General features: G+C 33.5%; 1 protein-coding gene across 1 annotated transcript in view; it reads right to left on the bottom strand.

Annotated features, from left to right (window-relative positions):
* The window catches only part of LOC105209397 (uncharacterized), a 187,054-nt gene that overhangs the window by 87,598 nt on the left and 74,707 nt on the right, over window positions 1-24,749 (bottom strand). Inside the window, exon 2 of the mRNA XM_029038455.2 lies at window positions 21,619-21,638. The gene's annotated coding sequence lies outside the window, so the exon portion shown is untranslated. The remainder of the gene's footprint in view (window positions 1-21,618; window positions 21,639-24,749) is intronic.

Raw genomic sequence — 24,749 nt, 5'->3', positions numbered from 1 at the left:
TCCCTAGACTATATTGTACAGTGTTTGGTCGAGTGCCGAGTGACAAATGCTAGATAAAAGAAGGAGAGGGTCTACAGATAATTATTATCACGCTTAATCTTCAAAACTTTTTAAAAGCTTTCGCGAAGTGTAACTAGTAAGAACCCGATATCGAAATGATCTAATAGTCTACTGGCAGATCTTCGCCGCTCGTAGTAATGAAGAACACACTCACTGCACTTGCTTCTGTCTATATTATATTACAGAGCGTAAAGCTCCAGTACACTCTCTCATAAATACTGATATTTTTCCTTGACTTCGGACTGTTATAGCAACATTACAACATCTCTCACATACACTCCCATATTATGCAATGTAAGTACAGTGGCGCTCTTATGGGCTGGTCAGGCTAAACTGGTAGTCATATTATTTCCGCCTTAAATACATATATTTTATGATCTCATAAATACTAGCATCATAATTTTCCGTTATTACAGCGCTCATAAATATAAAAACTTGCACGCCCACATGCTTAAATACTGTAATACATATAGACATACATATGTACGGGATATACAAATTTACTCATTTAGTTTATATACAAATAAAACCGACAAAAATAAAATCCTTTTGCATTTATTTATGCATTTCGAGCATGTCGAAAATCAGATTCACCTATCAACAGCAACACAAAATGACATTAAGTGATTGTTGTTCGCACCGCCAAGGCTTAAGGCTTATGGAAACTCAAACCGCAAGCAACAAGCGGCTAGAATGCATGTTGAGCACTTCAAAATACATATATGTATATTCTTAGGTCTGGATGTGGTTGTGCTTATTTACATACAAACATACAGGACTATGTATGCTATATTCTACTATGTTTGTATATACATTGAAGAGAGTATGTTTTACAGCAACTAAAGCAAAAATAACAAAGTCGAACAATAAACAATAATAAAAGTGGGAAATAAACGACGCGGAAACCCACATAGTAAAAGCAATTTAAGGTGCCTGAAATATTAGCAGTGGAGTCGCTGAAGCTGAGTTGTGGAGGGGTAAGTGTTAAGGGGTTAAGATGACTTATGAGAATTTGTAAAATTAAAAAACAAAACTCTGATTAAGTTTAGAAACTCTAATATATATTTTTCACAGCTTATTGAACCTTTGAAGACTGAAAGAAGACCTCTTGGGAAGTATGAGTAGGTTAGAGGAATATTTTGTTAGGAAATTTCCCCTCATATTACCAGTAAGTTACCCGAGAAATAGTATGTTAGCTTTAAATTTACTTTTTTATACCAAGACATTTTTGATTGAGAAGCTTTGGGAACGAAAAAGCTGTTTGAACAGAAACAAGAAATAGAAACTCTCCAATATCATAGTCAACGTCCTTCGAAATTTTCAACTAACTACATCCCTGACTCCATGTATGTATTATGCACAGAACACATGTGGCATTCCGGAAGCATCTCAACTAGAGAATGCGTGGGCTCTCGCCAAAATATATGCTTTTCTACTGCTACGCTTAAATTGTTGGTAATTTTATAGCTTATGCGGAGGGAAGGGCTGTTAGTTGGAATGAGTATAACCAACTGAAAACCATGAAGTGGTAATGGCATTAAATTTTATGCCCATTACAGGATTTCACTATGGTTAACAGTGATATAAGTGTGATAGTGCAGTCACACACACACACACACACTTGCCCTTACAAAGGAAGGACAGTAAAGCGGCGAAGTGGCATACTCAAACTTCAATTACAAGACATAAGTGAAGCAAGTGTAGATATGGCAGTGAGTAGTTAAACATTTTCACGCTCTACACACTTAAGCAGGCGCATAACATAACAGCGCATAGGTACTGTACTTAAGCAACCAGAAGTAGCCGTGTAAGCTTAACGAGCAGACAGCACACTTTACTATACGTTTCCCCCTTTTCACTTTGCTCATTACATATATATTTACTTGTTGGCCACAGCTGTCTGAGAAAATTTGAGTGCTCTCGCTTTGTAGAGCACCCACAACTGCCACCGACAATTCGCCATTTACACATTGTCGTCGCCTAACAGATTTTACGCCCACGCTTTGTTGTGATGTTTACTCATAATTTTTTTTTTTTTGCTTTTACACTTCCATTTCCGCCACACTCATATGCGTATCCTTTGCGGAAATATGAGCTTATTGCCAGCCACAGCCATGTGTGTGCTTTGAAGGAATGGCAACCCCAACGCATGTCAGCGATTTTTGACAAATACGGTTTATGTCAACACCACAATTCGCTAGTTTCCCGAAACTTACACCAATTCAACCAATTTATAAGCAACACCACTTTGCAGGCATAGTTCATTTGTGTATTTTTGTTGTTGTTTTTAAATAAGCTTCAGCTTCACTGCTTAAAGCTGGCTGTTATGTTTTTGTTGTATGTGTATGGCAAACAAGTGTCAACGGCCTGTCAACTCCATTAAGATTGCATATTTATGTGGGCGCGAGAAGTGTGATTATTTACGCGCCTATATTAAGGCTAAATAACTTTGTGGTATAAATGCAAGAGTTTGACTGTTTCAAGGAAATTCAAATAAATTTTGATTGCAAACAAAGATTTTTAAGAAAATCATAAATTATTAACTTCCTTTTTTCGAAAGCTTTTCCAAAGCTTTGTGCTTTCGTTATTAAATTACAAATTTTTATTACAATTGATTAGTTGTAAGTGAGTCATACATTTTCTAAACTTTTTTTTCAAAAGCTTTTTCAAAAACTTAAAGCTTTCGTAATTAAATTCCAAATATAAATATATTTTGATTATAAATTATTATTTTTAAGAAAATCATACATCTTCAACACTCTTTCTTCGAAAGCTTTTTCCAAAGCTTAGAGGTTTCGTAATTGAATTTTAAATTTTAATACATTTCAATTGGAAACAGTTATTTTTAAGAATATCATGTATTTTTAACCAATTTTTATCAAAAGCTTTTTCCAAAGCTTTAAGCTTTGGCAATTAAAATTTAAATTTGAATACATTTTAATTCCAAATTGTTATTTTTAAGAAAATCATACATTTTTACCCTTCTTTCTTCGAAAGCTTTTTCAAAAGCTTAGAGCTTTCATCAGTTTCTTATACAGCAAAATCGTTTGAAAAAATTTTTGTGCTTTTAAGTCATTATTATGACACTTAAAAACCGTCAAATTATAGAAATCGTATAATTTGCAAATGCCAAGGTGTTGAATATCTGAAACTGAGATTTGGTCAAATACTTATTTGAGCCCTGGTCTTACAAAGTAATTGATTGCCAATATTGCCACGAAGCTATGATCTATGACAGATTTTAATGTAACATCACTACAAAGTCACATTAATAGCAAAGTGGTATTTGTAAAAATATGTCCAAAAATGAAATCTTCTTGTGTCTCGTTAGTATTCCACAAGCCATTTTAAAAGCTTTAGTCTGCTCTCTGCTCCCGAATTTTGAGAAGTATAGTTCGTCAATATATGTTAGATTTCAATTTCAACGAATTAGATGACGCTCGACCAGACCAAGTGGAAAGAAAATTGGACCATTTGGCCAAAGAAATGGAACTGCTGTATGTCATGAATTATACGAAGTTGATTTTTCGAGTTTTTGAAATCCAAGTTTAATAAAAAAATACAATTCACAAATCACTTAATATGCCTCACAAATAAGTATGTATGCATTTGTATAGCTATAATGAAATTTAATATTTCATATTCAATTCACTTGCTGACCTTGACATTAACGTCAATAATAATACCACGAAGTCATATTTACGAGCTCCAACTGAGCAACTCGCACAAATGCACAAACGAACGCATATTACATACATACACACATGGGTATGAGAGCTAATGTGCTAACTAAATATTACTCATACGCCTCGGTGAACAATGCAGGCACAGTGTGAGGGTATTGTGCAGGCTACGGTAGAAACAAATGCAGTTTATGTGCAATAAGGTGAAACACAAGTGAGTAAATGCATGAAACTATATACAGTCTATACAGAGTATATATACCAGCATTTATTTAATATTTTCTTCAAGTACAAGCCACAGCAACGCTGCTAGTGACCCTGCACCAATACACAAATTAATTATTTACATTGTACGTAGAAGCAATGCGGAAATTTGCAGGCAACCGAGTTGTTGCTATGAAAACTTTATGTACTAAAAAAGTTCAAGTTCAAAGTTATTTAACTTACTTCATAAAGAAATATGAAGTTGCTTGTGCCGTTTTTAGTTGTTTTTGTTGCACAGCAGCTGTCTTGCGGCGACACCGCCACTTTGGTGTCAGGTTGCGACAGCGGTTACTTGGAAAATAATTAATAGAGTACAGGTAATGGAAAATACATGCATATGAAATGGTTTGGCTGCTAAATAATACGTCCATAGTGCAGAAGTAGTGAAGTTGGGCGTCTTAAAGCGTACTTTGATAAATGATTTTATATTTATATACAAATATTTCTAAAAGAAAAATTTAATAAAAGTACAAGTAAGCTAATAATAATAAAAAAATATGAAAATATATGAAATTCAATAAAGTTAATTTTTTTTAACTACAGATGGATGCAAACTGATTTCACTGAGCATAAATTCAATCAGTCTGGGTTCATTAGCAAGAGCTTCCATTATTAAGTTTATAGTTGGCCTTATGTAAATTTATTTTTGTTTTTAAATACATTAATATTATCTTGAAGAGCATAAAGGTTCTAACGAAGACGAACAATTGATAAACTGCCAGGAAAAATTAATGGATAAGCGGATTCGTTACTAGTGCAGATTGCTTTCTGCCTCTCTGGTAAATTTAAGGTGTGACCCACTTTTTCAGCGATTTAACGAAAAAATAACGGATTCTTACAATAAAAATCAGAATTTGCAATATGACGCTGTTATTCCTTAAAAATTCTTACTTATTTGGAAAGGTTTGGTCAGAGACAACAATCTTTGCATAATTTACTCATCATGTTCTTTATTCATGTATCCCCTAAGACTAACTTCAATACGATTTCTGTGTCTTCAACTCAGAAAATCCTCAAATATAGAATAACTAAAAACTGAATCACAAGAAAAGCGTTATTTATTTGAAAAAAAAGCTTTAAAGAGCACTTTAAGTGTTAGAAATAGACAGATTTTGAAAGCTAATACTAACATTCACTATACGTGGTGTGTTCAAAAAATAACGGGAATTTAAAATTTACAATTTCACAGGCTTGAATAGGCCAATTTCTTAAAAACTCACACTTCGTTGTTTGTTCGTGAATTCTTGGCCCATATTCGATATTCGCCAGATATGACTCCGTGTGACTTTTTCCTATTTCCAATAATAACAAGTAAAGAAAGGCTAAGTTCGGGTGTAACCGAACATTTTATACTCTCGCAATTTATTTATTTAATTTTGTTAATATAACACACAACTTTACTCACATATTCGTCATATATATAGCATAAAGTCCATTAAAAATTGTAAACCCTAATATTAGGTATATGGGAGTTAGGTGAAGTTATGTCCCGATTTCACGTATTTTAGGCACGGAGACATATTATTAAAAGAGAGATATTCCCTCCGAATTTCTTCAAAATATCTGAGAGTCTTACCAATGTTTTCTGTAAAAAAAATTAGAATCACTTTTTAGAAGGGCGATGCCACACTATAAATGCAATATTTTTGCAAAGTTCTGTTCCGATATCTTCACTAGTGCTTACTTCATCTATTGTAAAGTAAACGATTCAAATCGCCTTCAAAGTTCTTGCATATAGGAAGTAGGCGTGGTTGTGAACCGATTTGGCCTATTTTCACAACATATCATTGGGATGCAAGGAAAATACTACAAGCCGCATTTCATTGAAATTGGTCGAGTAGTTTCGGAGGGCGGAACCACGTCAATTTAAAATTTTGTATACCAATTTGAGTGCAGCTCTTCTGTACCTTCTTTATGATGAAATTTAAGGTTTATGTTGATCTTCGTTACTGAGTTAAAGCATTTTTAGTAGTTTCCTTTGTATGGGAGGTGGGCGTGGTTATAATCCGATTTCCTCCATTTTTGGACTATATAAAGGAATGCCTCTCGCCTTTCGTTGATATAGCTTTAGTAGCTTACGAGATATGTACAAAAAGCTTAGTAGGGGGCGGGGCTACTCCCACTTTCTCAAAAAAATTACATCCAAATATGCCCTTTCCTAGAACAATCCTTTGTGCCAAATTTCATAGCTTAATTTATGGCTTAGTTATAGCTCTTTATGTGTTTTCGGTGATCCGATTCCGCCTATTCGAACTTAACCTTCTTATGGTGTAAAGGAACTCGTGTTCCAAGTTTCAAGATATCTCAATTTTTACTCAAGTTGCAGCATGCACGGACGAACAGACAGACATCCGGATTTCAACTTTACTCGTCATTCTGATCACTTTGATATATATAGTATAATCTTATATCTAACACGTTTAGTTTTAGGACTTACCTTTATGTGGACAAAACTATTATACTCTCTTATCAACTTTGTTGCGAGAGTATAAAAAAAACTTAATTTAACTCTGAGTCCCACTTCTAATTCATTAAATGAAAGCACGCGCTGGCATTGCATTGTCAGCTGAAACGTGAGCATAATTTATTTTCACTTATAACATCGACTCCATAAAGTATTCATAAACATGAACGCGTCCATGTGGCCAAGCAAATAGTTGTGAGCGGAAGAAGCATACCAACTAATTGAATTGATATTGTGGCTTTGCGATGTTTGGCACACGTAGATACATACTTATGTATCATATGCAGTTAGGTGATAAATAAAATTAAAAGCAATCAAAATCATAAAATATTTTTGAACTAAAAGCTAAGCATATTGGCAATATTGGATTGGACATGTGACATTTTGACATTTATGAAATAATAATTGCATTTACTTACATTAAATGTATCACCTACAAATATTAAATGACACAATTACTTAGTGCTCCTCTATACACTGCAAAATGACACATTTCAGAGCAGAAAGCAAAAAATTAAAAGATTAAAATTGCAAGAAGAGTCCACTACACCTTCCACATAGTTTGCGCATTCTTCTACTGCGCATGCAATCAAATACATTGCAGTGCACGCAGACTAACGGTACATTTGAAATTTACGTCAACAGCAGTGGCAAGCATCAGTCACCAGCGCCAGCAGCTACACTACAGTACGTACAAGAAATACTAGATTTATGGCAAGCAATTTTCGCAAGCAACTAGACAGCAGACATAACGGGACACCGATACATACTTTCGTATGTTTGTATGTGTGTGTGTGTGCCTGCAAAACACCGTTGCTCGCTTAGATAAGACTTTCACTCACTTTACAGCTGGCAGCTGGCAGCTGCGCCATAGCAAAGTGGCCATAAAACTCTGACACAACTCATAAAAAACTTTATGAATTTTGCAAATAATATTGCTAAAGTTGTACTTTATTTCGCACACAAAAGCAAAACAACGAAAAATAAACAAAAAGAGTGTAAGTTGTAAGACGTTTAAGGTTTGCGTCGCTTCGCTTTACATGCATTCATTACAGAAATTATGATTATTTGTCTTAGCAGCAGTTTATTGCATGCGATTTTTTTCTTTTCCCTTTAGCAATGACTTTGATTAAGTCGCTGTAAAAATCTAGTTGTCTCCCATATGCTGCTGTCGCAATCTTATATAGTCGCAGCAGCTGTTTAGTGGCACTTAAGTTGCTTTCATGCTTTCATTAGCGTTGATGAAGATTTCTTGTAATTTAATTTTTTTAATTAAATTTTCTTGCTTACTGTGAACTTAGTAACGCTCATTCTATAATTATTATAAAATTTTTATAATTTTTTAATTTTAAAAATTGTGTCAACCCTATCTTATCGTTTATTAAAAAATAAAAATCATTTAGAATTTTGTATCGAAAAATATATTTGAAAATGAAAGTTAAATTTATATTCAAAATTTTTTATTAAAAAAAATCAGGTGGCAACTCCGGTAAATAATAAATTTGTAACCACCCTATTCAACGAAAAAAAATTTTAATTATTTAATGTTTCCATCAAAAGGAATATTAGAAGATGTTATCTTATTGTTTTTATACAAAAAATATTTTTTATTTGTAATCGGGTGACAACTCTGTAAAATAATAATTTTGTACCAAATTTTGTAATTTTGTACTTGGATGTTTTTAATGTACGATCTACTGTATGAGGTACTCCATAATAAGCAAAAGTGTCAAGTTAGCAAAAAGCTGTAAGTTTTTGATTTTCAAGAATGTGGCAACCCTATTAAAGTTTAGATTTTGTTTAGAAATTTTAATTATTTAATGTTTCTATCGAAAATAATATTTGAAGATCTTATCATACTGTTTTTATACAAAAAATATTTTATATTTTAAACAGGTGGCAACTCTGTAAAATAATAATTTTGTATTAATGTTTGTTTAGGAACATTACTTGAATGTTTTTAATGTACGATCTTCTGTATGAGGTACTCCAAAATCCACATTATACTGCACAGATTTTAGGTCGATATTTGAACTACTCCCACAAGTAGTCGTTTTTAGTACATATAACCTCAAACTTGGAATAATATATTAAATTCAAAATTTGCTGATCATAATGGAAATTAATTATTAAAATTTAAACATTTTCGATTTACTTCTCTCAACATGCTCCATTATCCATAGTATATACCTATAGCTCTCGCTCTCTTGCTCCCTCTGCCAATCACTAATTGTTTTCATTCAATTAGCAATAATCTGGTAACTTTAACAAGCTTGTTTTGAACCATACGCAAGATTTACGAATTTATAACATAAGCACATATGTATATATATATATATATATATATATATACAACTTCGTGTACATATATATATATACATATATGCTTCAAAAGTCGGTTGAAAATATTTGTCAGTACTTTATACCAAACAAGAGCCAACGCGGTCATTCGCAAGTGACAACACTAGAGTGCAAAACTATAATAGCTTTGCTTTGTAACGAGTACAAGTGTCGAGTTGGAGTTTCTAACAACAACAACCAAAGTGAGCTATAAAGTTGTATGTGTCGACTGCTGCATTGGTGGATTGGTAGATTGCAGCAGCAGCAGCAGCTGCACTAGTAAAAATGTCCTTAAGCACGTAGCAAAACAAAGCCTAAGCTAACGGTAAAATAATCAGCGCAAACTAGCAGCCCAAACCAACTAGCTATTCAAGTCAACGGTTGACTTGGTTGAGTGACTTGTCACAGACACTACTCCAATTTAAGTTTTGTCACTAGCACATATGCAAGTGGCAAATGTACACATATACAAATTTAAGTATGTATGTGTGTATTCCTAACAGCAAATATAAATCATTGTCTGTACATACTATACATATAAACGTTTGTATGTAAATTCACAGACATATTTGCACCAGTGTATTGTACTTTGTAGTGCCACACTGTCATTTGTTAGTGGAGCTTACTTTGGACTGCTGTATGCATATCTAACTGTATATTGTGTCGTGCGCATTCGTACATATGCAGTTAGTCATTGTACTGTAAGAGACATATATACATTTGTATTTGGGTTCCGTTAAGCATACAAAAAGTTCATTCACACAGCGCTGTGAGCGTTTATTCGCTATTTTTAAGCAAATCTAAGTGCACAAATACAACTACATACAATTGTTTGTATGCATGTACATGTTGTTTAAACAACAATGTGATGTGCTCGTAAATACCGTTGTGTAAGCTTAGCTAGTCACATGTGCGCATAAAATATAAATATATAATACTTAGGTGTGCTTGCCTAATTTTCAAGAGCTTTTGTGACATTCTCGTTTATATGTAAGCTTGACATGCGACGTCTTTATCACCTTTTATTATATATTTTAGATTTAACTTCGTTGGCAGTTTCCGTCAGCTGCACTTATGAAGTTCCTTCCTACGCTCAACTAAAAAGAAATGTGTTGAATAAGATGTAATTTATTATAATTTTTTGTGAGTACTTAACGAAATTTAAAAGCTTTTGAGCTTTTGTGAAAGCTCTTTTTCAGATTTAAAAAGTTCAACTCCTGCTAAATTTGTGGCCTCCAAATATTTTTATGTTACAAAAAAGGTCGATATTAAAAGTAATATGTCACAAGCTTTTATGAAAGCACATCTTCGACTCTAAAAATCTAAGATTTAAAAAAAATTCCGAATGTATTTTTGTGATGAAAGCATGCTTCCTTTAATTTGTCACAAGCTTTTGTGAAAGCTCATATAAAGCTTTCATAATACAAGCGTATTGAGCACGACTAACTTCATTTCCTTTCCATTTAATTATATCATGGAAAGGAAATTTTCAGGTATTCCACCGCAAGCTTTTGTGAAAGCTCAACTACAGCTGTAAGCATTTGAAAACCTCCTAACATACTTATGTAAAGAAAAAAGTTTATTGTAATTAGTCACAAGCTTTTGTGAAAGCTCCACTACAGCTTTCATAATACAAGCTTATGACAGAGTATCACAACTAACCTTCGCGTGCATTTCTGTCAGGGAAAAGCTTTTCATACAATACAGTTCCAAGGAGGAGGAGGAGAGAGCTTATAGTATCCGATTTAAGGGATTATTAGGATGCTTCCATCTTTCGAATTTCCCTAAAAGAATATTTTACTTCAATGTGTACTTTTTACAAAACAATTGTATATTAAAAAATCGAAAGCTCCAAAAAATTGCGAAAACTTTGGCTTCCATTACCTAAACTCGACATAAATAAATAATAGAGAACGCTATAAAACAAATAGACAGCAGAGTAATGGATTTCTGATTAGGTCAATGCATTTAATGATAAATGTAGCTGAAGTTTTCTCAAACCTGAATATTTTGTGTTAAAAGGTCAAGCTTTTTTAGGTGTCTTAATACATATACCTTGAAAAGTGATAATTTCATCATATAATTAATGTCTTCCTTTATTGTTCCTTTCAAGCAAACGTGAAAAAATGTTATGTAAGGTCAAGATAGCTTCACCAGCATTGTTAAAAGTACAAAAGCTTTAAATAGATATTCACTAGCATTGATTTTTATTTTATTCGTCATTAAACTTTTTTACCTCCTTCGTGCCTGTTTTGCACCATGCCATTAAATATCCAATTTTAATTAGCGTTTACTCGCATTGCCTTCCGTTTGCGTCATTGCCGTTAGCGTTAGCGACATAACCAACACGCTACCACTGCCGGCAGGTAGAGAGAGTAAACAATTAGCGCATTTAAAAAGGGCGCAGCGAATTTATTGCATTTTTGTGTAAACTATTCCGGCGAATAAAGTGGCAAAAAGTGTTCAATTAAAAGTGATTTTTCACGAATCTCCAACTCAACCCACAAATGTAGCGTATACGTCATGTAGAGTCAGAATGCGCGCCATCATAGATTTGCAATGGGTTCGACAGTGAATTTCACTGGAAAAATATGTAAAAAAAAATAGCACGCGAAATGTCAAGGCGACTTGCAAAAGAATTCGGAACAGCGAGCTGCGACAATTGAGCTGGGAACCGAATAGCAGCTGCTGCTTAACCCATTTCCGGCGCGACACAGCATTGCTGCTGTTGCTGTGTAACATTTTCACTTCGCTGGCATTTTTTTGTGACACTTTTTACGTTTGCTCTCCAAATTGCGCTGTTTTTCCAATTCTTTCCTTTTTTCAATTTCACTTGGCATTCGCAGCGCTTAAACTATTCTTATGAAATTCGCAATTTGTTTTTGTTTTTCATTATTGTTACAAGCAGCAACTAAGGTGGCCCGATGAAGGCCAAGTATAATGTTTTCATGTTCGAAAACTATTTGCTAAAACGGGAACGAGCTACAAAATGACAAAAGAAAAGCGAAAAGCGCAAAATGAGCATGAACAATCTTTTGAGTACAACAAAAAAAAAATGGGACGGTAAAATTGTTGTACAAAGTTAAATTATACTAACGTTGATTGAGCATTCGAGCAGCGAAATATATTTTTCACAGTGCGAACAGTGCAGCAGACTTTGCTATCACTTAAAGAGTTGTGACGCTGTCGGGTGCTGCTCTCATGAGACACCATGCTGCGCTAAATGAAGACAGCTGTGCTGGTGGCAGCAGACTAAACTTTCAATGACACTTTCACCCAGCAACCTTTAACACAGCGGGTGCCCTTTCTGCTACCGTTGCAGCCAAGGTTAGACATATAATATAATAGTAGTGGTTCGGTAAAGGGTATACAAATCCCGCAAAATGGACGCTATTTTAGAGGTATTTAGTTTTTGAAGGTTAGAGTGCTCAGTGAAATTTTTAACGTCCCCGTATACGGACTATAAATATGACCGATAGATGGCGCTGGTGTCAAGAGACCTCTCAAAACTTATTTACTGTATGTTGTGTATGCATTATATAAAAACTATACAGATTAGTGGCGATTTCATATTTGTCAAATTTAATGACAGTAATTTGACAATAATTTCAACTGCATTGAGTTAAATTATTCAAATGCTGAATGGCTAATGAATTTAATTGCTGGAATATGTGACCAAATTATTTTTATAAAAATTTAATAACAACCATTTTGTTAGTTTGACGATGACTGTCATTAAATTTGACATAATGAAATCGCAAGCAATAGAAAAACTACAACACTGACTAATGAATTTAGCGAGCAAAGACATTTAATGTGTTGTCATTGAATCTAAAACGCGTTGAAAATGAAAAATGTTCACACATCGTCATTCGACTGTCATAATGATAGAATTACGATTGTGAAAAATAAATGTTATTTCTTTTAATTAATTAGTTTCTTTATATATATGTATATAAACACGAAATATAGTGCGGAAAAACTCTTATATGTTACGAAAAAATTTCCAAAGCTTAATGTATATATGAATGTACAAATATATTCTTACTTTCTGTACTTCACAACAATTTCACATTTCGTTTGCATGCCGCGTTTTATATTGCTCTAAGTTTTACTGCTATTTTAGACAATTCCGCAAATTGGTTTTCGTTTATATTCCACACTCAGATTCACTTAAATTGGCGAATGCTCACGAAGTTCTCCTTTTTGTATTGTCAAAATGGCTAAGCGTTTGCGTATGCCGCAAGCGTGGAAACTTTCTGTCAGCTAAACACCAAAAAACAGCTAAGAAGCGCCAAATATTCACGCAAAACTTTACGGAATTCATTCCGCTCTGCGAGCAACTGGCTTTTGTTGCGCGTGTGAAGCTGGTGAAAGTGGAATGGCACGTCGATTGTTGTGGATTTTCAAAGCTTTTATGTTGCTGGTTTATTTTTATCCAATCTTTTTGCAAACTAATCCAAATTCATTTGCATGGATACCATTTTGCGCGATTTTACTATGTATTCCGTGGTTTTATATAAGAAAGTTATGGGTTTTTTTGTATCAACAACTGACAGATATTTGAATATTTGGTCAACTTTATTATTTGGACGTTTAATACATACAAAAATATTGGCAATCGCAGCCAACTTCACATCATATCAAATTATTTCTCATGCGTAAACTAAATAATATGGGTAGGCATATTACAATCATTAGCTATAGTCAGCATCAAAATTGAGGGTTCAAGACTTGCTGCTACTTTTAAAATATATTTTTTCCTTTTTCCGATGTATATTACTTTTTCAGTAATTATTTATTTCGCACTCATGTTATCCTTTCTGCCAAGAATTCGTCAAATATTCTTTGTTACGAATTCTCATTTTATAAATGACAGTCAAAGAACCTCGCTCCTCACACCCGAAAACCATACTCCCTTGAGCATACATATATAGTATTACGATTACACATATATAAAAATTTACAAAACATGAAAAGGGTGTGAAAAAAAGTATGATACCATCGGGACTATTACCTATTTTAAGTCTCATTCTCAAAGGCTGGAAGATTTTACTATAAGCGAAGAATTAATTCAAATTTTTTACCTGAATATTTCATAAAACACGACTGATGTTTCAAATTTGACAAGGAAAATATAAAATTTTAAATGGAAGCACCCTTTATTTAGACACAAAATTTTAGATAAAGCATCTACAATCAATATAAACACATCGAAGCATATAAATTACACCGAATCCATTTAGAACATACAACAAAGTTAGACATTATGTAATAATACAAACAATGCTGAAGCGCAACTGAGAGGTCAACATGACAGCTACGCAACGAGGGTTGAACTGTCAATCCAAAAACTCCAATTAGGTGCTCAAATTTCATAAGCTTCTTCAAAGTTTTTTTCGTAAGTTTTTTGCAAGTATTATATACCTACATGCATCAGTTTGTAGGTAAGTGTGTATGTAAGTATGTAAATATTGGTTTAAAAACTTTTAATTCTATGTATTATGCTAACTTGTATGTATTTGGATGTATAATATTTTCCATATGTATGCGTATGCAAAACTCGGTATTGTAGAACTTTGCTTACTACCAATAAATATCCAAATGGGAATAGAGCACAAAATGTTAGTCAAACTTTTCGATTTCCAGCTTAAATATAATGGATAAGTAAGCCAAATAACCTTTTTACGCATAAATTTTGTATAACGGTAAAGCAAAAAGTAATGGGGATTTACTGAAAATTTGTAAAAAAACGTTATTGGTAGAACCTTCTATTTGCATACGTTTTGTAGTTCACTTGCTACTAAGTTAAGCAGTTTCAAGGGAAATGCAGTTTGCTGATAGTAAAATAATTCATCGAACTTCATACGTATTGGCAAATATCAGAAAAATTTTGTTTAATGAGATTTTCAGTGAGATTTTATAGTGAGAAATGAATTCATAGAATATCATATTTTTTTTTATAAAAAATTTGCATAATACTTGCTACAGGTTCCCTGCTGTGCTTCCCTTTGTCAAATGGAACAGTGAAGCCAGCTTAGCAGATACAAAACTTTCATTATTTACTTTTGCTCATAATCTAAATTGTGAAGCTTTAAACCGACTTAGAAGCAGCCAGTCAAAACATCATTCGTCAGTTATGTCATAATTATGTCATTATAACTTGTCATTCGTCAGTCATGTCAGAATTATGTTATTATAACAGTCAGTGCGTTTTACGTTATGTCAAAATTTATGACAATTATCGTCAAATGAATCAAAATGGCTTTCACTTAATTTTTATAGCTCTTTATGACCACATATTGCGGGTGAGTTAAATTGTCAAATATTATGACAGTTGAAACAGACAACTTATTGCATATTGAATCATTTACATGTCATAAAATATTATCAATTGACAAAATAGTAAAGAAATTTGTGCGGGTCAGTGAAATTGTCAAATGTTATGACAGTTGAAACTGACAACTTATTTTATACTGAATCATTTACATGTCATAAAATATTATCAATTGACAAAATAGTAAAGAAATTTGTGCGGGTCAGTGAAATTGTCAAATGTTATGACAGTTGAAACTGACAACTTATTTCATACTGAATCATTTACATGTCATAAAATATTATCAATTGACAAAATAGTAAAGAAATTTGTGCGGGTCAGTGAAATTGTCAAATGTTATGACAGTTGAAACTGACAACTTATTTCATACTGAATCATTTACATGCCATAAAATATTATCAATTGACAAAATAGTAAAGAAATTTGTGCGGGTCAGTGAAATTGTCAAATGTTATGACAGTTGAAACAGATAACTTATTGCATATTGAATCATTTACATGTCATGAAATATTATCAATTGACAAAATAGTAAAGAAATTTGTGCGGGTCAGTTGAATTGTCAAATGTTATGACAGTTGAAACTGACAACTTATTTCATACTGAATCATTTACATGTCATAAAATATTATCAAATTAATGTCATTAAATTTGACTTTAGGTCATAACGTATCATCAAATAAAGTCATTCTATCTACGTTATTTCATGAACATAATTGATTTCTACCTAATCTGGCGAAAAAAGGCAGTTACATCTACCCTTAAATGAGAAAGATTAGTATATTTTTAACAAAAAAAAAATAAAGAAGCTTTTGATTGATTCCCTCACTTTTCAGTTCATATTTATACAACTCCAAATTTTTTGCTTGTCAATATTTGTATCATAGAAAAAATGAAAAAAATGTTTGTTAGTTTTACTTCCCTTTTCTGTTCATATTTATGATCCTTTAGCTTTCTTTTTTTTTTCATTTCAGAAATTAATTACATTTACTAGTCTTCTTATTTTCTACACTCTTTCTATACCAATTCAATGCCATTATTTTTCTTCCCAAATTAGTTGTCTCAATCGATTTCAAACGCTGTCAGCCTCAATCTTTCTTTGCTGATCGCAAATTTTCCCACTTCAATTTTAGTTTTTTTGCTGATAAACAAAAAAATATTGTATCTTTCGGCATATGCTTGTCGTGTTTGTTTATTAGAAATTTTCTATTACCCCAACTGCATGCTACTCATGTACATTCGTGCCGCACAAACCGGAAAAATCAAGAGCTTATACAGACACAAGCAAGCAACATATGTACGTGTACGCTGTTGCACCTGACATATCCTCGCAATATCCTGGTTTTCCTGTTTTTAATTTTTTCACTTGTTAACAGTAATTTTTTCTGCACCATATATCAACACGTACAAGCTTGCCTGGCATATGAGAATTTCGAACTTGTTTGGCAAACAACAAAGGCGAAAAAAATCGATTTGTGCGGCCAGTGGTATTGGCAAGATTAAACTCGTGACTGCACACACACAACTGACAAAAAAAAATAAAAAATAAAATTCTTCATCCAGACAAGCGAAAAACTTTTCTAACAAGTTTTATAACAATTTCCGGTGTTTTTGCGCTGCTAAAGCACTAAATTAAACGTGTGAGCTGTTGGTGAGAGCTGGTTTGTTTATATAATGTATAGAAATGTATGAGCGTTTAGTTGTTCCCAGCTGCAAGCGGCAATGAGCTGACAACACTTTTAACTGCACTCAACGACATTGCTGGTCTCACTATTTATGGTTGCCATCTGTTCTTGCCTTTATTTATGCTTTATTATGTGTGCGCAACAGCAAAGTGTTAAAAGCCTCCCTTTTGTGTTGCTCATTTAAATTTCTGCAGGTTTTCTATTTTAGAAACGTCATGTGGCGCTTAGAGGAGAAAATTAAAAACCACACATTTTGCCTTTACCTTGCTTCTCAACTGCAATTACAACAAAAGCGCCGCTTCAAATACTTCAACACTCAAATGCAGGCGGCCTATGTATTTCAGGTTTCACAGTGCAACTATAAATTGCGCTGCAGGGCTTTATTCCAGAAATGCCAAGCAGTGATGCAAATTTGAGGAATCTAACAAAAAAAAATAGTATACCGTAAGCAACAGCAAAGCAACAAGCAAAGCTACCAAGCAGAAATTCTTAATGAAAGGCCCACAACAATTGTCCAGCAAACCTGTTCGAATACATTCAAGCCGTCCACAGTCTCTACTACTAAACTTTAGGCGTTCGTCACAACCAAACTAAATAATCGGTGAATGCCAGCAGCCAGGCATAACTAATTTGCAACCACCACAGCTATTGTCAGTTCATGTTGGTAACCTACCAAATTACGGCATACTAAATGCCACTAATGCACAACAGTAGCGTTAGGGTGAGAGGCATCCTTGCCACGATCTGCCTCAACGTCGTACTCAAGTAACAGCTTGGCAACCAGAAATGTCTATGTTTTTGTAGGAAATTACTCAAAGGCATTTTGTAAATTTTTGCTTCACAGCAACAAAGCCCGCTAGTCTCTACACTAGCTGACACACCTTCTCCATTCACCATCTCTCTCACTCACTCACTCGCTTGCTCTCTGCACAATCAGCCTGTTAGCGTAACAACTAATGAGGTCCTGGGTGTAATGGACGTAAGCGCCTAACAATAAATTGCTTGCAATTGGAGCATAGTTAATTATATTAAATTTATTTTAAGCGGAATTCACACTCTCTGCTTGTTATGGTTGATGCTTGAAACTTTGCATGTGCATACTGTTGTGCTCACTTTGATTGCTGTTGGTTGATTGTTGCACGTTGTGGCGCTCTGTCGGTGTGTGTGTGTGTGAGCATTTAAAATAGTAATTATACTGCTATTTTGTTGATTACTATGTATGTCCGTGCTTTGTGGCGCATCAGGCTCAAATTAATCCAAAATTAAAAGCTTTAACTGTACATGATGGAGTGGGTTAGGAAGCGCACTAATTATAAAGATTAGAAGTACAATTGTATAAATAAATATAGTTTGTGGCTTCCTGGTAATCTGGTTGTGCTTTTGATTTGTTATTTAAATTATTGTTTTGCCTTTTGTTATTTTATAGTAATAAATTTAAATATTTTTTTGTTGTAAATTATTTTATAGTAATAAATTTAATTTAATTTTTTGTTATAAATTATTTTATAGTAATAAATTTAATTTAATTTTTCGTTGAAAATTATTTTATAGCAATATATTTAATTTTTTTTTGTTATAAATTATTTTATAGTAATAAATTTAAATATTTTTTTGTTGTAAATTATTTTATAGTAATAAATTTAAATATTTTTTTGTTGTGAATTATTTTATGGTAATAAATTTAAATATTTTTTTTTAATCACGAAGGATACGATTTTCAAATAATTTCTAAAGTCCCAAACTTTATCAAATATATATAATATATATGACTATTCTTATAAAAATATGAATAATTAGTGTTACATTAAACTCATGTTCAATGACCTCAACAATAATTTATGAAGCACTAAAAATAATCAACCAACATCACCAACAATAATCCAACAGCTCAACCCAACCCACAAACAATTCATCTTATTCGCAAATATTGTGTCTTTAGACACGCTCATACACACCACTCCGCGCCTCAACACAAGTCTGCCGACTAATCAACTAAATTGTGCCTAAATAATTAAGAATTTTATTGTGCATTTGTTTTAAATTGAACGAGCATACTGTCAACCAATTACATAAACACAATTACAGCAGAGCAGGCACTCACACACCAACCAACAACGCCAGCAATTACTCACACACGCGCTCTCCATCACTCCTGCACTCCAATAGGCTCTCTACTGTGCCGCTTGGTAGCTAGCTAGGCTAGCCTTTAGCTAGGAGTAGTAGTCATCAAACAACACAACTGATGTACTACACTGCGTATACTCGGCTTTTAATTACCCCAAAGCAATGCGCAACAAACGGAAATACGCTACAACACATGCCAGTCAACTTTGATAACAGTCGTCCTCATCGTTCTCATCGTCGTTGTTGTCGTTGTCGTGGGCTTGGAGTCATTGACATAGTCTGCGCTAATGTTTGCTAGCCAACACAAAGTATGTAAGTGGTTGCAGGGGGTGTAGAGAGTTGTGACTGCTAATGTACTTTGGTGTGATCTAATGTGTATGAGGCGGAAGCAGTGTTCGACTCATCAAGTGGGCACCAGTCCTCAAGCATTTCGTTTAGTTGTATGTAAATAGTGGAATTTGTGTACAGCCAAATTGGCAAAAAATACGAGCTAAATGGAGAAAACAAAGTTAGCCACAACAAAAACAACAGAATAAATAAACGAAAAGCTATGAAATGTAAATATAAAAACGTCATTAGTATTCGAATATGTTTTTTGGTGAATTTTTGAGAGACCAAAAGCTATAAAGTGCTTAGTCCATGAAAACCGAAAAATCTGCCAAAGGTCAGGAGAAAATATTTACTGATTCATTGTTGGTAACAGGCTTCTATATGTTAAGATAAGACATCCATGTCGATCTTCAGATTTTCCCTTAATATCATCGGTCAGAAAAAATATATACCGCAAAGGACTATCTAGACAAAATTTGTCAATTAGCTTCAGATATCCATCGCAAAATCAAAAGTAAGTGTGTTCAGAAAATATCGGGAGTTTTTGTTTTTTTTTTTTTTTTGAAGAAAATATTTATTCCTTCGTCTACATTTATTGTTGTCGCCTTTAAAATAGTCCCCATTCGATAGTATGCACTTATGCCAGTGCTTCTTCCAATCGACAAAACACTTCTCAAACTCGATTTATGGAATAGCCTTTGACTATTTCAGCAGTTCTAGTATGTTTGTCATACGGAGTAAGGTGTGGAGGCTGACAAACACTGCTACGGACAAAATAAGCATGTATATTAGCATAGTAGAAAATATTTGGAAATACAAAATTCCCGTTATTTTTTGAACACACCTCGTACATATAGATAGGCTTCAGATATCCTTTATAGGTCGTGACGAGACCAAGTAAGCCAAATAGCTTCACATATTCATTGCAAAATCAAAAGAATGTTGGTAGAACTCCGATAGCTCTCTATGAGATGTGATAAGAAACTGGTCTATAGTATATTACACACTCTAAACTATAATAGATATGTCTATATTATTCTTATAGATGATTTTCAAAATTGTGTTCTCAAGAACAATTTGAAAGTGTTTCTTCTAAGGCAAGGATAATCTCAACTAGAGAGGTAGAATCGGAACAAGAATCAGATCTTCAAATTTCACTGTTGTTGCTTCTACAGCCATCAAAACTGAGATTGAGACCATGGAATACAGATAGGAGGTATAAATGACACCCTAAAAAATGTTGTCACATGACTATGTGATATGAGATATCTTTAACATTTGACATATTTCTACGCTTTTAACACCAGCACCTTGTCATTGCCTCCCTCAACTCAAATGCGCACTTAACAACAAATGCTCAACACATGGACATGAATAATAGCGCAATTACGCAAGTTATTGTTACTACGCTTTACAAGAATACGCACTTAAAGCACACTACAGCCTAGTGAACACTGAATGTAAGCAACCGTGTCCGTGAAGCCAGCATAATTTTAGGTGTTAAAGAAATATGCCGCTATCTTTGTCATCTAACATTGGAGAGTGGGAGAACTCAAGTGAATAACTACGCACAAGAAAGTAGTCTTTAGCATTTTTACAAAGCACTAGATACAGCACACACACACACAAAAGCATATTTATGACTTGAATGTTGTTGTTGTTGTTGTTGTGGCGAACATGCGTGTGCGCCTAAAATGCGGCATAATGAAATTATTATTAGCTTGTTTGTATGCTAAAGTAGATAGAGGAAAAGCACAAAGCAAAGCGCAAAATGTACGCGTGCGGCAATTTTGCCCACTCAGCGCATAAAAGTGTGTTTACAGAGCAAATTATACCAAAGGAAAATGCCAACATGAAAGCAAATCTCTACACTAACTCGCAGCAATGAGTGCTGCAATTCACTGTCTCCCGGTTTATCTGCTAAGCAGCAATGAAAAGTAGAGGTTAAAAAATATGGTTAGCAGCTGGCTAAATATCAAGGATGTATCACCGAATGTACATGCACGTGCATGTCCTTCAAGCGCACGCGGAGAGCTGGTTAAAATAAGACGGTAGCAGGTGAGCATAAACGTGCGCAAAGTGTTGTAATTCATTTCGTAGAGGTTATTACAATGTGTTTGTATGATATATACAGCGTGTCATAAAAAATATTGGCTTACTTGCTAGCTTTTATTAAGGATATAAAGAAGGAAATTTTTATGAAATTAAAAGAATTAAATATTTTCTTTTGTATTATTTTGAACTAATCCTGTTACTTTTAATGCATTCTAATTGCTTACAAAAATACCTAAAATTATTATAACTATAGTTTTAACATAATTTTCGAAGACTTACCAATTTTATTTAGTCGATGTCTGAAAAAAAGTGAGAAAGAAACGGAATTATTAATAATTTTCAGAATATAAGATAAATTTAAGGCTAATCGATCAGCTGATAATGTTTGAAATTTCGAAATAAAATAAAAGAGGGTTGCCATACATCTATATTTAAGAAGTAAAATTTTAAAAATGTATAAATTTTATAATTACAGTGAATTAAGGTAATATTAACAGTAATAGTATTTTATGAAGTTGCCACCTAATTTAAATTAACTTAAGGTAATAAATAAATTAAAAAATCTGGTATATCTGTATGAAATTTTAAAGTTTTCAAGTAGCTCCACTCAAATCAAAAATTTAACAGAGTTGCCACCTTTGTTATACTTCATAATTGTAATAAATACAAAATATGTAAATATGAGATTAGTGATAATAAGTTTAAATTATTTCAGGGTTGCCACATTTTTGTATTTTTATACTCTCCCAATAAAAGTTGCTAAGAGAGTATTATAGTTTGGTTCACATAACGGTTGTGGGTAAGTCATAAAACTAAACGAGTTAGATATAGGGTTGTATATATCAAAATGATCAGGGTGACGAGTATAGTTGTAATCCGGATGTCTGTGTGTCCGCCCATCTGTCCGTGCAACGGATAACTGGAGTAAAAATTAAGATATCTCGACGAAACTTGGCACCCTGAGAAGGTTGGTATTGAAAATAGAAGGTTGGCCATAAAAATTGATATAAGCGGATAATAGCCACTCCAACCTCCCATACAAAGGTTATGTTGATAATTACTAAAAGTGAAGAGTACAAGTAAAAGAAATGGTAGAAAGAAGCTGCACTCAGATTTTTTACAAAATTGAAAATGGGCGTAGCATCGCCCACTTATTGATAAAAAACCATATCTCAGGAACTACTCGACCAATTTCAGTGAAATTCGGTGTATAATATTTTCTTGACACCCTGATAGCACGGAAAATGGGCAAAATCGATTCACAATCACGACTAATATCCGTATAAATCAATTTTTAATTCCATCTCATTCCTTCTCTTTATAATGTATACATAAGGAAACAATGAAGATAGGGAAATAAAACTTTACACAAATACTGTATTTGAGCTGTGGCTTTACTTGTGGAAAAATTGTCGAAATCGAAACACATATGTATAACTTTCCCGGATATCGGATATGAAGAACTCAGTGCCTTAGGCTAATTTTTCACCGAAGATATCGGTAAATCTTTCAGATATTTTATAGTGTAGCTTGATAGGAAAAATTAATTAAATCGGTTTATAAGTTACCTCAGCCCTCATATACCATATATGATGATTTTCGTTATTCTATTGGATTTTGTGCCATCTGTATGGGTCAAATTGTGTGTTATATTAAGGGGTTACGGGTAGTCAGGATTTTCAAAAAATATTTTTTCATTACATTTTCGTTAAGTGTAATATCTTAAAAATATTTGAAGTTGATCCGATAATAACTAGGTTTTTTGTGGTGACAACTGTAACTCGAAAACCGCTCAGTAGATTTTAATGAAATTCCTACAGCTTTTAGAATATATAATAAACTCAGGCCTGATGAGAGGATTTTTTTTCAAAAATTTAGATTTTTAAGACCAATTATTTGCTGATTTTTTCCCAAAAATCTAAAAAAAAAAATTCCTGAGGTCGCCATTTTGTTAATTTTTGAAAAAAAAACTTTGATCAGGCCCAAAACTCCAAGGACTTATGATTGTCACCGCAAGGACCTTTTTTTGAAACCGGGTCAACACAGACAGCTATAACTTTGGAAATTATAAATTTTTTTTAGACTTTCCTTACTTGTTTATCATAGAAATTAAACTAAAACTGAGACTTTTTATGTCACAATAAGGATTTCAATGAGAGGAAATGTTCAAAAAGATACAAAAACAAAATTTTTTTTAGTAAAATTTTTTATTAAAATATATATATTTAAAAAAAAACTAGTAACCCCTAATACGCATATTTTCCATAAAACCGTAAATAAATATAGCAAAAAAGGATATTCGCCGATCCACAGGGTAATTTTTTTAATCCGAAAAAGCCTAACCTAACGTCACATGATATCTTAGAGCACTATAAATAATCAAACTCTTAACAAAAAAAATTTCAAAAAATTATCAAGACCCCTTATTAATGGTTTCTTCTTAAACTTTCCATTTTCAAAAATTATCTTCATAATAAATATTGCACGCACATTCCAGCGTGCACTGTGCTGAATCGGGCATGGAATTGCTAAACCCGTAATCCACCCAATTGACGGGTCGATTAATCTAGAAAAAAAGTCAGAAGTGCAATTATTGCAGATAAGCCAACACAACGGCTGCTGCTGGCTAAAAACAACAACGAAAAACACACACGAGAAACAAAAGCTTGATAATAGCGCTAAGTACAAGCAAAACATGAGTGGAATGTTGAAATTAATTTCGAACAACAACAAACATTGGCGCTGCTTGGCATACAAAGTAGCTGCCAACAGTTGCTATTGTTGTTGTTGCTGCCACAAGTATAACTCCACTTCATGCTTCACAGTGCAGCACTAATTTGACGCGACGCCGAAGCAACAGTAAGCAGGACAAGCAAAGCTTACAAAATTTGTTAAATATATATGTTTATGTATGTGTGTGTGTGGGTGTGTGTGTGTGTGTGTGTGAGTGGAATACATGAATCAAATATTAAATATATTGTATAGACTTTGTATGCGCTTTTATATATCTATATATATAATTTACAACAAATCCACACACATAAGCATGTGTTAGTGGTTACGCATGCGGTACGCCAACTCAATGTATAACTAAGTCTATATGTGAGTGTGTGTGTGTGCTGTGCACTCTAGTGTGTGGCGCTGTTCACTTGATGTGGCAGCTGCTGCCGAAGTTGCCAACTTTTCCAGGCATGCAACCGCAAGTACTCCAACGAATCGAAATGCTTGCCGGCAACCGCGTGAACTCACTTCACTCACTCTACTACTACAACCATGTGCAGTTGTTGTTGTTGTAACACTAATTCTTGTTGTTGTTGTTGTTGGCGTTAGAGCTTTATGTAGAGATTAGCATGTATATGAATGTATTTACAACTCTAGCTATTTCTGCTACATCAAATTCAAATGGGCGG

The sequence above is a fragment of the Zeugodacus cucurbitae genome, chromosome 6 (assembly GCF_028554725.1).
Source record: "Zeugodacus cucurbitae isolate PBARC_wt_2022May chromosome 6, idZeuCucr1.2, whole genome shotgun sequence".
NCBI classification, from domain to species: Eukaryota; Metazoa; Arthropoda; class Insecta; order Diptera; family Tephritidae; genus Zeugodacus; species Zeugodacus cucurbitae.
This window is presented reverse-complemented; position numbering and strand designations above follow the sequence as displayed.